Source organism: Sus scrofa, chromosome 1 (assembly GCF_054392235.1).
Source record: "Sus scrofa isolate SSC_HxYL_T2T_F1_AM1 chromosome 1, Sscrofa_HxYL_maternal_Yorkshire_Landrace_v2.0, whole genome shotgun sequence".
Classification (NCBI taxonomy): Eukaryota; Metazoa; Chordata; class Mammalia; order Artiodactyla; family Suidae; genus Sus; species Sus scrofa.
In genome coordinates, this window is record NC_139383.1 from 50,286,525 (window position 1) to 50,302,655 (window position 16,131).

Here is a 16,131-nt window from a genome sequence, read left to right on the forward strand (position 1 = left end):
GAGAGGAGCAGGGGAGTTTAACTAATGAGCCATTAAAGGTGGCATGTCTTATCCCACCCCATTTGACATTCACTTTACTTCTCATTCATTGTCCTGTAAATGTGTTTATTAAAAACCACATTAATTTGAAAATGTGTTATTATTCCTTTCTGTTGCAGGCAGGGCTCTTGAATTCCTTTCATTTTTTCTCTGATATTGTTTTTGTGCATTGTTTCATCATTGCAGTATGACAATTGAGCAGTGGGCTCACGTGTGTCACATTTCAGTGCAGATTTATTTGAAAACAGAAATTCTCAGAATTTGGAATGTGAGGCAGCAGCTCCCTCTACTGTTGCCACTGGAAAAGCTGTAGGAAAAGAATGACTGCAGCCCTGGGGAGGAGGTCTGAGGTCTGGAAATTGTTCAATGTCTGAGGCTTAATTATAAATCTACATGATTTTCAAAATTTATTTGCAGGATTTTGTTGCATTTTATGCTTATCTTTATCTGAAACACAAATACTAGTTCATCAACAATCACTTCCAGTGTCAATTTGATGCCCTCTTGAAGTGAAAACCCTTAGCTCATGGATCTCTCAAATGCCGATTTATTGTAATATGCCAATAAAATGCTACAGTGTGGATTTTCTGGGAGCTGACTCCAATGGAATTTATGCTTCTTTTATAAAACAACAATGTGATTTATAACATATACAACCACATTATTTCTATTTTAGTTTCAACGTCAATGTCAAACTTCTTTGACCTTTAAAGCATGAGTCATTACACAGTCCTGAAGGCTATAGTTACATAGCAGGGCACACAGTTAAAAAAGTAAATTTAGGGTGTGATATTGAGTTCATTTAATTAACAAATACTTATTGATCATCTACCGTGTGTTAATCACTATTACAAACGTTGAATACTTTTTGGTGGTTTTACCAAAAAAAAAAAAAAAAACAAAAACAAAACAAAACAAAAAAAACAAAAAAAAAGTAGCAACAAATTAACAAATTAAAGCCTAGGTCTCCACTATCAATAACTTATGGTCTATCATGTGGGGGACAGTGATGGTTAAGGGGCAATTCCATAGGCAGATGAAACAATTTCAGCTTAGGATGAGGTACTGCAGGAGATAAGCTAGGTAATATGAAAGTGATTTGGAAGGAAGAATGTTGCTCTAGTTAAGGTGGTCCAGGTTGCATCACTGGGCATCTAGATGACATTACTTGAGAAGAAGCCAGCCATGCAAGGCCCAGAGTAAAAACTTTCCAACCCGAAAGATCAGAATATGCAGAGGGTCTGAGGTGGGAGAGAACTTGCTGTGTGCAATAAACAGAAAAGAGCTAGGAGAAGAACAGTGCCAGAGGGGGCTTTGGAGCTGAGTGGCTTAGCCTTTTGAGAATGGAATCAGGGATAAGTTATAAGTGGCAAGGAAAATAATCAACCAGTTGCATCTCCTTTTTATCGATCTTAGCATGTGTTTTTAACTCAGGTGGTTAGATTTTAATTTTGATGTGATGAAATTATTACTCCTGCTGATAATTCTGAAGGCAACATCATCTTAGCACTTCCTTTTTAGTCTTTGCATAGATGAGGAATAGACTTGTTTGCTGAAAAAACAAGGAAATTGACAAAGCTTTGACAGCATCTCATTTCATTTCAGCCCTGCCTGAATCCAGTGGACCCCTTGCTTTTCCTTAAAGATGGAGACTCGTCGTCTATAATCATTCTTCTCTTTTCCCCACAGCTAGACCTGAGGCTTCCTTTCTGATAGGCTCCAGGTTGGGTCAGATAAGCAGTTATAACTGTGAAGTGTATGGTTGGAAACACCGTGGAACTAATGCCTTTCTGCACCTTGTCCATCACTATCCCCACCTTGTATGTCTTCATCACCAACTGTTAACCTATGCACTGAAAACTCAAGGTGCAAAGTTAATGTTTCGCCTTAACAAGGCCCACCTCTGGAAGAGGTTAGTACATCAGACACAATTTGGAAGCCTGGATAAAGTGGACGACTCCAATTAAAACATTTGACTTCTTATTAAAACACTCTGTGTGTGCCTATATGTACTTCCAGGCCCATTGTGCCTCAGTAGGAACCCAGTTCATAGTCTTAACATCCTTTCTAGAAGCCTTGAACTGACCAGGGTTTTCTGTTTCTCAGCTTTCTTTTCAGCAAAGAATCTTAGTCTCTTTGGTCTATTAAATGACTAAAGGCCATGTACTGTAATGATAGTGTTTTCAGAGAAAATGAACCTAACCATTTATCTGAGTCAATGGGAATAGTCATTTTATTTCTTAGTAAAAATAAGACGACTTCCTCAGATTTAAAAATAAAGACATGTAAGACCTATAAAATGGAGACGTGGCCATTTAATCATTTTTACTGCCACTGGTCCCCCACTGGGGGTCATGGTCCCAGACAAAACAGCTGTTGCCAACATTACTAAAATTCCAGTGTCACCTTGTGTGGCCACAGAATACATCGACATGCATGTGAAGCAGCTGGGGTATCAGGTTGAGAATGTGAAAACTAGCTCTTGGGTTCGATTCCCTCATTACTTCCCTTTTTTTCTCCCTACAAAGAGCAGCATTATTAGCCACTTTCTCACTGCCTGAGTTTTTTACTAATTATAGATACACTCAAGAAGAAAAGGATTTTATGTTCTTACAGCCACTGACTACTTTTTCATTTTGGATCATGTTAATGAAACCAACTATTAAGACTTTTGAATAAGATGCATTGTGTATAGCAATGATGGGACAGAATATTTGAAGTCCTTGGTCTATGGTCACCAAACTTATTAGTTGGCCGAGTATATGGATTAAATACTGTTTCTTTGTGGTAGGTAAATGTTAAGGTCTTAATAAATCTGATTGGCCTTTGAGAAATATTCAGAAAGGACGACTTGTTTACTAAACAATCTTATATTTGTGTTTGATGATAAAGTTTCCAAAATTATCTCTATACAGTATTTAATTTTGGTGCTGAATAACTCTGTAAAGATAGATAAGAAAAGATTATCTCCGTTAAACACTAAGAAAAGTCTGGGACTTGAAAAGTGAGGGACTTCACTAAATCCATTCAGTCAGTTTTTTTCTGCACAGCAGCTACAACCTGGTAGGAAATTATTTTGATCAAAGGAAAGACTAAAAGAAGTCCTATGAGTAGAGAAGCAATAAGTTTTTAGCATTATTTGGAGGACCTGAACATGGAAGGAAATTCTGCAAAAAGTAAGACTTGATGGGACTTCAGTTATATCTGTTATATCATCAAAAATTTGAAAAATATAAAGCAAATATGGCAGATGGTTAGGATTTGCCACCATTAGATTGTGGATTCATGGAGGGTTACATGTTATTTTCTATACTTTTCAGCTTGCTCGAAATATTCCAATTTTATTTGAAGAAACAGGAAAAGCAGCCTGTGGAGTGAGGCGAGATAACTGTCACTAATTTTTGCTTCACTGACAAGAGTGTCAGCATCTTCTCTTTTGCCCAAAATCCTTTGTAGAATGGGGCTAAGTGTTTTAAAAATGAAATTATTCAGGATTTCTTTCTAGAACTTCCCTGAGTGTAACCCTCTGTAACCATGGGGTTCAGTTGAGCCAAGAAATAGCATTTGCAGATTTATCACAAACTACAGATCAGAAAGAAACCTTGTGTCCTACACTGAGTTGAAACTGGAGGCTACAGTCACCGCCAAATAAAACATCCTTTTGCTTTTTCCCAGAGCTGTCCAGAATGTCCCTGACCATTCAGATTTGGTACCTGTCATAACTTGGCAACATATAGGTCAGTGCCATAAGCCTGGCTATCTTAAGTCTTAACAGCTTGCCTTGGAAATCACATTTTTCTCTGCATAGGAAGCATTGTTACCCTACCAGCTCTTTTAAAGAGAGTGAATATTGGTAGTTACAGTAAATGGAAACCCAGAGCATTGGTAGGTGCAGGCTGGGTAAGCTGACTTCCCTTCAGCTTTGGGTGACATATGGAGAATTCCTGAAGTCAGAGGCATGGCTGTCCCCAGGTGTGGCTTTTGTTGATGGTAAGCTTTCAGGAATGCCACAGGATACACATAATTTGTTTCAAATCTCCACCATTACTGTGGCTTTTATTGACCTTGTGCAGGGTCAGTGGTGTTGCTTCTTCAGGGAGGCAAGCCACTCTCAAGACTCCTGCTGCTTCGTAGATTACAGGAAGCTGACAGATAATATTTTTGCTTTTTCAGGACATACTGGAGAGAGACGAGTATGAGACATTTTATGGATGGATAAGCAGAATTTCAGCATTAGAGGAGGAATCCTTTTTTCCCTAACTATCATGCCATGGAAATCAATCAAAATGTCCCACTTGATCAATAATGCAGTGGGCTTTATACCAATTATATGGATTTGTTTCATGGTATCCCGGAAAATAAGCTCCTTTAAAAAAATTTTTTTTCCTCCCTTGGAAAGCAAAGTGTTAAAAACTTCTGAGCTTTATGGCATAATTTAGAAAATCTGCTTTTATGAAATGGGTTAATTACACCCATTGAATGCATTCACTGTCACAGCCTCATCCTCCCACTCTGTTCCAAAATGACAAGTAAAACCAGGGACTATGCAATTTTGGAAAACAATCAGGTCACATATTGAGTATTTTGCTTATTCATACAACCATAAACTGCCTGTGCTTGAGTTCCCTCAATTACACAGCTCAGTGTGCAGGCCAGAAGAGACAAGCCCAGCTCAAGTGAGCACTTCCTGGAATACACAGAGGGATGCGTTTGAAAAATGTCCAAAGTGGCAGATGTGAAAATTTCTCATTCACAATCCAGAAGCTGCCTTCACTACAATCCCTCACCTGTTAATCGCACAGCTTCTGAACTTCTGAACCAGGTTTGTGGGCAATATCTTAGATGGAGGCACTTAGAAGCTATTGATCTTTCAAGGTGTGGTGCAGGTATATGCCACTGGGGAGGGGGCCCGGCTGAGACAAGGGAAGATCACGGATCACTGCTGCTCAGGATTTCCAGAGATGCACCAAGAATCAGCATTGCCTGATTTAGTTGGCTTCTAACTAAACTGCTCTTACCTTTCTTAGAGGAAGTCCCCAGAAGATGCCCTTGACAAATGCTTGAACCAGGGTGTTGCCGTATCACTTAAACCCTTCAGATTCCCAGCAGGCTCATACACAAATCTCTCTTCAGCAACAAACACAATGGCATGATTGTAGTCTTATTTGAAGGGTATTTCATCCTCTTACTGTGTGACTACTTTCCCATGACTATTCTTCACCGCAATTTTATGCTCATAGAAATTTCAGCCTATCAAAATTGTCCCTAAGCAATATTACTCTCTTGGTTAGCTAGTCTTTTCCCCACCAACTATGGGCATTTTTGTTGTTATTTTTCTTCTAGTAGCTCATAAATGGCAAGTCTCTTTACCCTCATTTGGTATCATTTGAAATTCAGGAATTGCTTAAGATGCTGATCCAGACTGGCAACTTCTTTCTTTTTTTCCTCTTAGAAATCTCCCTCTCCTTATTTCTCTAAGTCCTCCATGATTTTAACATTTCTTGTGTCTGGTATGATTCCTCTCTTTTTTTTTTTTTTTTTTTTTTTTTTTTTGACTGATGGGAAAAAAAATCCCATGCAGCTTTTATTTTTTTTTATTTATTTTTTTCCCACTGTACAGCAAGGGGATCAAGTTATCCTTACATGTATACATTACAATTACATTTTTCCCCCACCCTTTGTTCTGTTGCAACATGAATATCTAGACAAAGTTCTCAATGCTATTCAGCAGGATCTCCTTGTAAATCTATTCTAAGTTGTGTCTGATAACCCCAAACTCCCCATCCCTCCCACTCCCTCCCTCTCCCATCAGGGAACCACAAGTCTTTTCTCCAAGTCCATGGTTTCTTTTCTGAGGAGATGTTCATTTGTGCTGGATATTAGATTCCAGTTATAAGTGATATCATATGGTATTTATCTTTGTCTTTCTGGCTCATTTCACTCAGTATTAGAGTCTCTAGTTCCATCCATGTTGCTGCAAATGGCATTATGTCATTCTTTTTTATGGCTGAGTAGTATTCCATTGTGTATATATACCACCTCTTCCGAATCCAATCATCTGTCGATGATGGACATTTGGGTTGTTTGCATGTCCTGGCTATTGTGAATAGTGCTGCAATGAACATGCGGGTGCATGTGTCTCTTTTAAGTAGAGTTTTGTCCGGATAGATGCCCAAGAGTGGGATTGCGGGGTCATATGGAAGTTCTATGTATAGATTTCTAAGGTATCTCCAAACTGTTCTCCATAGTGGCTGTACCAGTTTACATTCCCACCAGCAGTGCAGGAGGGTTCCTTTTTGTCCACAACCCCTCCAGCACTTGTTATTTGTGGACTTATTAATGATGGCCATTCTGACGGGTGTGAGGTGGTATCTCATGGTAGTTTTGATTTGCATTTCTCTTATAATCAGCGATGTTGAGCATTTTTTCATGTGTTTGCTGGCCATCTGTATATCTTCTTTGGAGAAATGTCTATTCAGGTCTTTTGCCCATTTTTCCATTGATTGATTGGTTTTTTTGCTGTTGAGTTGTATAAGTTGTTTATATATTCTAAAGATTATGCCCTTGTCGGTTGCATCATTTGAAACTGTTTTCTCCCATTCTGTAAGTTGTCTTTTTGTTTTCTTTTTGGTTTCCTTTGCTGTGCAAAAGCTTTTCAGTTTGATGAGGTCCCATGGGTTTATTTTTGCTCTAATTTCTATTGCTTTGGGAGACTGCCCTGAGAAAATATTCATGATGTTGATGTCAGAGAGTGTTTTGCCTATGTTTTCTTCTAGGAGTTTGATGGTGTCCTGTCGTATATTTAAGTCTTTCAGCCATTTGGAGTTTATTTTTGTGCATGGTGTGAGGGTGTGTTCTAATTTCATTGCTTTTTCATGCAGCTGTCCAGGTTTCCCAGCAATGCTTGCTGAATAGACTTTCCTTTTCCCATTTTATGTTCTTGCCTCCCTTGTCAAAGATTAATTGACCATAGGTGTCAGGGTCCTCTCTTTTTTTTAAGACAAAGCTTCATACACTTTTTTGTTTCAACATTTTTTTTTTTTTTTTTTTGTCTTTTTAGGGCCACTCCCACGGCATATGGAGGTTCCCAGGCTAAGGGTCAAATTGGAGCTGTAGCTGCCGGCCTGCACCACAGCCACGGCAATGCCAGATTCGAGCCACATTTGTGACCTACCCCACAGCTCACCGCAATGCTAGATCCTTAACTCACTGAGCGAGGCTTAGGATTGAACCTGCGTCCTCATGGATACTAGTCAGATTCGTTTCCTCTGAGCCAAAAGTTGAACTCCCTCAACTTTTTTTTTTTGTTGTTGTTGTCTTTTTGCTACTTCTTGGGCCACTGCCACGGCACATGGAGGTTCCCAGACTAGGGGTTGAATCGGAGCTGTAGCCACAGGCCTATGCCAGAGCCACAGCAACTCAGGATCCGAGCCAAGTCTGTGACCTACACCACAGCTCACTGCAACACTGGATCCTTAACCCACTGAGCAAGACCAGGGGTCGAACTCGCAACCTCATGGTTCCTAGTCGGATTCATTCACCACTGAGCCATGACAGGAACTCCTCCCTCAACTTTTTTTCTGAAGTATAAGTATAGTTGATTTGCAGTGTTATGTTAGTTTCAGGTTTACAGCACAGTAATCCAGTTTTATGTATATATAAATATACATTTTTGTATTTTTTTCTTTTGATTCTTTTCCCTTATAAGCTATTATAAAATATTGAGTATAATTCCTTGTGCTATGCAATAGGTCATTGTTGGTTATCTATTTTATATACAGTAGTGTGTATGTATTAATCCAAAACTCCTAACTTGTTCTCCCCCAGCGGCCCCCACCCCCACTTCCCCTTTGGTAACCAGAGGTTTGTTCTCTATGTCTGTGGGCCTATTTCTGTTTTGTAATATGTGTGTTTCTAACTTTGTTTTTAGATTCCACATATAAGCAGTATCATATGATATTGGTCTTTCTATCTATCCTTACCTTCCTACTCTCTGGTCACTTTCCTCTGATCTTTTCTGGTCCAAATCTTTGAAAATGTGTGTCAACACCATATCCCAGAGCTTTCTTTACTTGGCCCTTATTGATTCTGACTCTCATTAATAGATCTGTGACCTATTATCCTTTAATGCCCTACATGATTTTTTTAACCAGCTTTAAGATGATTGATCTTTTTTTATTTTTTTCTGTCATCCCACTCACTGTGAAGCAGTTAAAGGAAAGAGTTAAATTATCAAAGCTCTGGGGACAGGCCACCTTGGGTTGAAATTTACCTGTAGCCTACTCTTTATTTGACCTTGGGTAAGCTAATTAACCTTTTGTTATAATAAAAATGAGGATAATGCCTACCTCCTTGGATTGTTGTAAGAGTAAAATGCAACAGCATGTGTACTTGCCACACAGTTGCTCCTTTCAGAGGGTAACCACTGTTATTTATCAGTAGTATTATCATTAGGTCATTTTTACCATTCTCTACCATCTGCTCATTATTTTTTACTTTCTTTCCCAGGATTTAATCTAGGTTCTCCTATTTCTAAAGTAAAAGTGTTGATACTTTACCAAGCCCTTTCATTATCATTCTAATATGGCTTTTTCTTCCATCTGAGTCCCACCTCTTAAAATCAGAGTTTATCTTAAAACCTTACACAAAAGAGGTAACTCTACTTTCTGGTGTCAGAAAGTGAGCACCCAAGGCCTGGGGTTGTGTAAACAAAGCAGCAGTCTTCAGGATCTCCACCCTCCCTTTTCTGCCCCCTTTCCTCCCTTGGGACTGTCTTCTCCTGTCCCCTCTCCAGGAACCATCCTTATATTCTTCTTTTTTTTGTCCTGTCCAACTTTCTCTCAGGGTACACTTAATAAATGACCTATTAGAACAGAACAACTCTTAGACTTGAGGGTATAACTTGAGGGTAAATCTCTCAGTTTTTCCATGTCAGATAGAGAATATAAGAATACCCATCTCACTTAGTTCTTATGAGAATCAAATAAGAGGATATGTTTTGCAGTCACATTACTCTGCCATCTAAGAAAATATAAATGAATTATCCTGAGCTGTATGAAGCATTACATCTCCTAAGAACATTTACATTTCAGTTGCTGATAAAACCCAACACCAAATAAACCAATCTTCCTTTATTTAGTTTTAGGCATAAACCAGAAAGTGGGTGAGATATTTTCAGAAATAAGAGTTCTTTCCCAGGAACCTTAATTTTCACCCAATACGTACTTTCTGGTCCACATTCCCCATTGTAATCCCATAAAGGAGAACTTGGGGTCTCTGTGTTGAAATGTAACTACAGTATAAACAATTAATCCACTCCTTGCTTCAGAAATCATATTTTGCAGTTAGAGAGTTGGCAGCAATTTGGGGGTAAGGGGGTGGTGAGAGGATTGGAGTGTTGGTATCTCCTTAGCCACTAAAATCTGTAGCAGAAGCATTCTCAGAAAAAATAATCTATTCTAAAATTACACTGTTTAAGTTAATTAAATCCCAAGAGGCAATGAAAAATTCATTTAGAACAAATATTTAAGATAAATAAAAGGATTTGTGTTTAAAAGAAAAAGAAATTGATTTCCCAGATATTTTCTAAAGAGTGTTATTGATTTTTTTCTCAGAGTTAGGAGACAACTTTCTATGTTGTAAGTATGGCAAAAATCCATCTATAAACTCTTTTTTTTTTTTTTTTTTTTTTTTTTTTTTTGCTTAACTGGAGCTCACTGCAGCTTTGTTTTCAATTATTTAGCCAGATTCTTAGATTAATCTGAATCTGTTGGCCCTGTTTCTCTGAGTTCAAAAGCAGTAAAACCCTGGCTCAGTTTGCTACCATTTCTAACTGAAATCAAAACCAACAAGTGAGGGAGTTCCTGTTGTGGCACTGTGGAAACGAATCTAACAAGGAACCATGAAGTTGCAGGTTTGATTCCTTGCCTCACTCAGTGGGTTAATGATCCAGCGTTGCCATGAGCTGTGGTGTAGGTCGCAGATGTGGCTCGGATCTGGCATTGCTGTGGCTGTGGCATAGGCTGGCAGCTGTAGCTCCAATTAGACCCTTAGCCTGAGAATCTCCATATGCTGTGGGAGCAGTCCTAAAAAAAACAAAAATTAAATTTAAAAAAAAAAGTGAGAAATTGCCTTTGCCCTAAAAATTTTTCTTGCAAAAGATTATTGAATTCAGCAAACATGGGTGTCGTACTGTGTGTTATGATAAAATGGAAAAATTTGAAACTCCTTGTCTTTCCATACAGATGGAAATATATATAAGGGAAAAACTCATTCTGCATTAACTTTTCCAACAATTACTATATTATTGAAATATGCTTCATCTTACCATTCCTATGAATGAGGTTAGGCTTCCTAATAATTATTTTTAATGTCAAGGGAAAAATAATTGCTGGTCTCTGCCCTTTCTACTGGCCATTAGAAAATTAGAAATGTTTCTTGAAAATTAGCCCAAATGACTTTTCAATACCAAACTTTCTATCTCTTCTTAGAGTAATGCTGTTTTTTTAGCATGTTTTGAAGAAAGTTGATTAGTACAACTTTCTCCAGAGAGGTTTTTGATATTTCAAAGGCTGTTAGCAAAGTTAATTGGAAACCACAGGGCCAGAAGGCTGTTGTGTACAACCTGAAAATATGTATTTGTGAATTCTGAAAGGAGCTCCTAATGAGAGCTTGAAGAGCCCTGGGTCGCGGGGATGAGTGGTGCCCAGATGGCGCCCAGAGGCTCAGTCAGCAGTTGTGAAGAACTAAAGGATGCTTTAGGAGAAGAGGGAGGAAGGAAAACAGTTCAGGAGGGAGGATCACAGAGGGAGCAGAATGACTGAGGAGCCACGAGACCTTGATTCAGGACATCAAGGGTGCGCTAAAGCTAATCCAAAGGCCCCAGCCCTAACTCGCACAGGGAACTCACAGCAAAGACCAGAGGAGAGAAAAGAGGAGAAAGTGGATTCTTCCACCTTAGTGTACTGCTTGAACTGGTTGAAAAGTGAAAGTGCAGCCAAGACCAGGACTGAAGAAGCTTTAATAAAGAGCTCTTCCCGTTCTTCACTTTATTTTATTTTATTTTATTTTATTTTTTGTCTTTTTGTGTCTTTTCTAGGGCCGCACCCACGGCATATGGAGGTTCCCAGACTAGGGGTCTAATTGGAGCTGTAGCTGCCGGCCTACATCAGAGCCACAGCAATGCGGGATCCAAGCTGCGTCTGTGGCCTACACTACAGCTCATGGCAACGCCAGATCTTTAACCCACTGAGCAAGGCCAGGGATCAAACCCGCAACCTCATGGTTCCTAGTCAGATTCATTAACCACTGAGCCACAATGGGAACTCTTCTTCCCATTCTTTAAACTTTGAGACTCTGTAGCCCAGATTGAAATCTAAGGAGGTGATAATGCAAGCAGTTTGTCGTTTTCATTCTATGTATCTGATGACACTGGTGGCAGACATTATGATGCTTCTGTTTTCCACCTCTAGCAAGATCTTGGTGGGGGGAAAGCCTTTTCAAATACTTTAAACTATCTTTAAACTATTGCTGAGAGTATATGTTCCCAAGTTGAATGCAGATTTAATTCACTTCATCACACTGGGTACAGCTCTTTGCAGAAGGAAACAGCATCAGTATCTCTCCCCATACCAGCTTGATAGACCATGAGCACAGCTGGATTCTGAACAGATGTGTCTCCCTGGAGTTCATGAGCATTTTAAAACTGTTGTGTAATTGTGTCCTTATCATATTAACCCACATGTCCTATGTCTCCCAATTCAATACAAATAGAGGGAAGCTGAACTGTATAAGAGATGGACATTCTGTAGCCATGATGTCTGTATAGCCATGTTGCAGGTCACTATCAGAGCAGGATATTGGGATGTTTCTCCTTTCCATAAATCTTCCATTGGTTTTCCCAGTAGAGCTCCTAAGAATATTAGCTAAGGCTGATGTTCCTCCTGAGGCTGCCTGTCTTCTCCATTGGATCTGGGTCATCTAAGCATCTTCTTTATGAATCTTTACAATTGCAAACCTCAGAAAAAGTGACCTTGAAAGTGTCCTGGAGCATCTAATACCAGGTGATGCCTACAGACCTGTCAGTTATCACAAGCCTTTTAGTTCTTCCTCCCCATGGTTGATTGATGGTCTGTAGGATGGACAGCTCTTGCTAAGCTTGGAAATAAATCACTCTTTGGATATCCTTCAGCCATGCTTTGTTATAAGAATAGAAAATGGAAAATAAGAGTTCCCACTGTGGCTCAGTGGTAAGGAACTCAACTAGTATCCATGAAGATGCAGGTTCAATCCCTGGCCTCACTCAGTGTGTTACTGATCCGGCGTTGCCATGAGCTGTGGTGTAGGTCACAGATGTGGCTTGAATTCACTGTTGCTGTGGCTGTCGCATAAGCTGGCAGCTGTACCTCCAATTCAACCACTAGCCTAGGAACTATCATATGTGGCGGGTGTGGCCATTAAAAAAAAAAAAAGCACATCTCTTGGGGATGTGACTATGGGACAGGCACCAATTCCAAGACCCCCTGGGTCTATATTGTTTTTCTGACAGTAAACAGAGAATTGCTCTTAGCATTTATATGCATAGTGCTCCTCTAGGGTCGATAGATGGAGGTTGTTTTTTCTGGCAGTTTCAGAACAACCCAGTCATTTCTGCACTGACTGTGTTCAGGTGGGGAGACTTCACATGGGTGTCTTCCTTCCATCGCTGTAGGGCTTTCTGCCTGCTGGGAGAATTTGTGTAAAATGTTGCCTGCAGGCTAGACTGTTAGCTAAAAATCTCTGTTACAGTACATTTGGAATTTGTGGTACCCAAAGTATCCTGGGGACTGAAAGAACAAGAAAGAAAATGTCATCATAAATGCTCATCAGCAGATGAAGTACCAGAGCCTAAAACTTCAGATTGACCTCATTTGGATCACTGCTCTGTGGGCCTGATATTTTATGGCAAGAACAGAACATGGGAAAATGTGGAAGTAACTTTTAAAGATTTATTAATTTTGTGAGTATCTGAATAATATTGTTCAGAATTTTCCATTGGCCAGCGGCTCTGTTCATTGAGCTCTGCTCTTGATATCGTTTTCATATTTTTCTTTTTCTTTTCCTTTTAAAATTTTTTGAAATACTGTTAATTCACAATGTTATGTTAGTTTTTGCTGTACAGCAAAATGATTCAGTTATGTATACAAATTCTTTTTCAGATTCTTTTACCCTGTACGTTATTACAGAATATTGAGCAGAATTTCCTGTGTTGTACAGTAGGTCCTTGTTGATTATTTGTTTTTTATATAGTGGTGTGTATATGTTAATCCAAAACTCCTAATTTATGTCTTTCCACTCCTTTCCCCTTTGGTAGCCATGAAGTTGTTCTCTATGTCTGTGAATCTATTTCTGTTTTATAAATTAAATTCATTTGAATCATTTTTTTAGATTCCACATTATAAGTGAATATCATATGATATTTGTCTTTGTCTGACTTATTTTGCTTAGTATGATAGTCCCTAGGTCCATCCATGTTGCTACAAATGGCATTATTTAATTCTTTTCTATGGCTGAGCAATACTCCGTTGTATATATGCATCACATCTTCTTTATCCATTCCTCTGTTGATGGACATTTAGGTTGCTCCCATGTTTTGGCTTTTGTAAATAGTGCTCCAGTGAACACTGGGGTGCATGTATCTCTTAGAATTATAGTTATCTGCAGGTGTATATCCAGGAATGGGATTGCTGGGTCATGTGGTAGCTCTATTTTTAGTTTTTTGCGGAACTTCCATACTGTTCTGCATCATGGCTGCACCCAGTTTACATCCTCACCAACAGTGTAGGAGGGCTCCCTTTTTGTTTGGAAGATTGGCTCTGGCTACCTTACTCTGCTGCCAGTGGTTTGATCAACAGCAAGAACAGGATTCTGGGTGAGGAATGTATTCTGTGGTTATGGGATACAGCTATATACTGCAGATAACCAGTCTATCAAAGACAAGACACAGTTCTCACCCAATTAAAAAAAAATAAGAACCATGTATTAGTTTTACTATTTTCATCCCTACTGCCAGCTGTTCCGTGCTGTGCAACTCCCACCACACTGTTCACTCACCCTCTGCTTTCTTCTTACTCTCTTCCAAATTCCCTTTGAAAGCCTTCCCTTCATATATCTTTTGACCACCTGCTCTCTTGAGCTCTGCAAATGAAGATAAAATGAATTTTTAGTATAGCTGTGATGGGGAGGAACTGGGGGGACTGTTCGGGCATAATCTCCCTATCACAGGTGGAGAAAATTATGAAGACAAATCCAAGTAGATAGAGGGGCCTCCCCTGGCTCTACAGTAGGACTGCATCTAAAGGCCAAATGCTCATTGCCTCCTCCAGCATCAAACACAGTGCTGGCTCATATGAAATGCTAAGTACAGTTTTGCTGACTATCTTTTCAATTTCAGTGTGGTAAGTAGAACATGGAAGAGTGATCACCCCGTATTCTCTAGGGCACGGTCATCATGATAAAAAAAAAATTACTGCAGAAATTATTTTAGACTGAGAGTTTACTTTTAAATTAAAAGAATTGAGTAAATAAGTAGTGAGTTCAGGCCCAGACTGCTTGTATTAAATATTAGTCATACCACATACTAAGGTGGTATGACCGTGGGCCAGTTAACAATTTCAAAACCCTCATTTTCTGTATCTTTGGTTTCTTTCTCTTTTTTCTGGCTGTGACTGAGGCATGCAGAAGTTCTTGAGCCAGGAATCAAACCCAAGCCACAGCAGTGACAGTGCCAGATCCTTAACCCGCTAGGCCACCAAGGAACTCCTAAACCCTCACTTTCTGTATCTTTAAATAGGAAATAATGATGGGGTATACATCATGGTGTCGGGGTAGAGATTAAATGAGTTAATTTATTTAAAACCTTTGGTGTAGTTCCTGGAACACGATATGCATTATATAAATGTTTGCTATTATTATTTGATTGATTCCTCTGCTCTAGTTGAGATGCATTATTAATTGTTCTACTATATTTGGAAGCCCTAATTGTTAAGCCTTTCACTTTTAGCTAAGATGAATGTGTCTGAAGCTAAATTTACTCACCACATCACTGTTCTTTGATTTAATTGGCCTTATTATTAACACATTCACCATTCACCAAATGCCTACTATGCATGTACCCCAAGGTACTGTTGATACTACCACATAGAGTTTCTAAAATTCTCATATCTAATATGTTAGATAGCTGCAAAAGGATCAATGTGTATGCAATCTCATGTCTCCTGAATTTCAACAATGTCTTTTAATTTGCATCTTCTTGACCGGAAACTTTGTGAAACATCCCCTAACTCAGTGACCTTTTTCCTCGTCACTTCAACTAACTGACCTAGAATATGTCACACAAAACTGAAAAAGAACCTGAAAATATATAATGCCTTGAGAATTCCTTTTTGACATTAGCTCTGTTTTGATTTCAGCAAGGTAACAGCATCGTTTGTCTTTCCAATCACAGTCAGCCCCATTCCTCAAAAGGCCTATTATTTTCTCACGAGTTACACCAACCTGCTTCCAGGCATCCATCATTACTTCTTGGTGTCCTCGACATTAAATGGCACAAAGCAAAAGCTTCATATTAGAAGATATCTTCTGTCACAAGCCATTCATAAGAAATACCTGTCATGAATGTTAACCGACATTAATCTTTTCAATATACCTAAGGTGTTATCAGTGAGTGCAGCTAACAAGTATTCCTTAAAATGTTTCCTTTTTAAAAAATTGAACTATAGTTTAGTTACAATAGTGGGTTAATTTCTGGTGTACAGAAAAGTGGTTTATTTACAGTATCGGGTTAGTTTCTGGCATACAGAAAAGTGTGAGATATATATTAAATATCTTACAGGATATTGAATATACCTCCTTAATGCTATACAGTAGGGTCTTATTGTTTATCCATTCTGTATATAATGATTTTCATCTTCTAATCCCAAGCTCCCAGTCCATCCTTCCCCCACATCCCTTCCCCCTTAGCAGTCACAAATCTGTTCTCCACATCTATGAGTCTGTTTCTCTTTAATAGATAAGTTCATTCGTGTCATATTTTAGATTCCACATATAAGTGAT

At 39.0% G+C, this 16,131-nt stretch overlaps 1 protein-coding gene across 5 annotated transcripts in view; it reads left to right on the plus strand.

Moving 5' to 3' along the window:
* Positions 1-16,131, plus strand: part of COL19A1 (collagen type XIX alpha 1 chain) — a 357,656-nt gene that overhangs the window by 232,421 nt on the left and 109,104 nt on the right. The window lies entirely within an intron of this gene.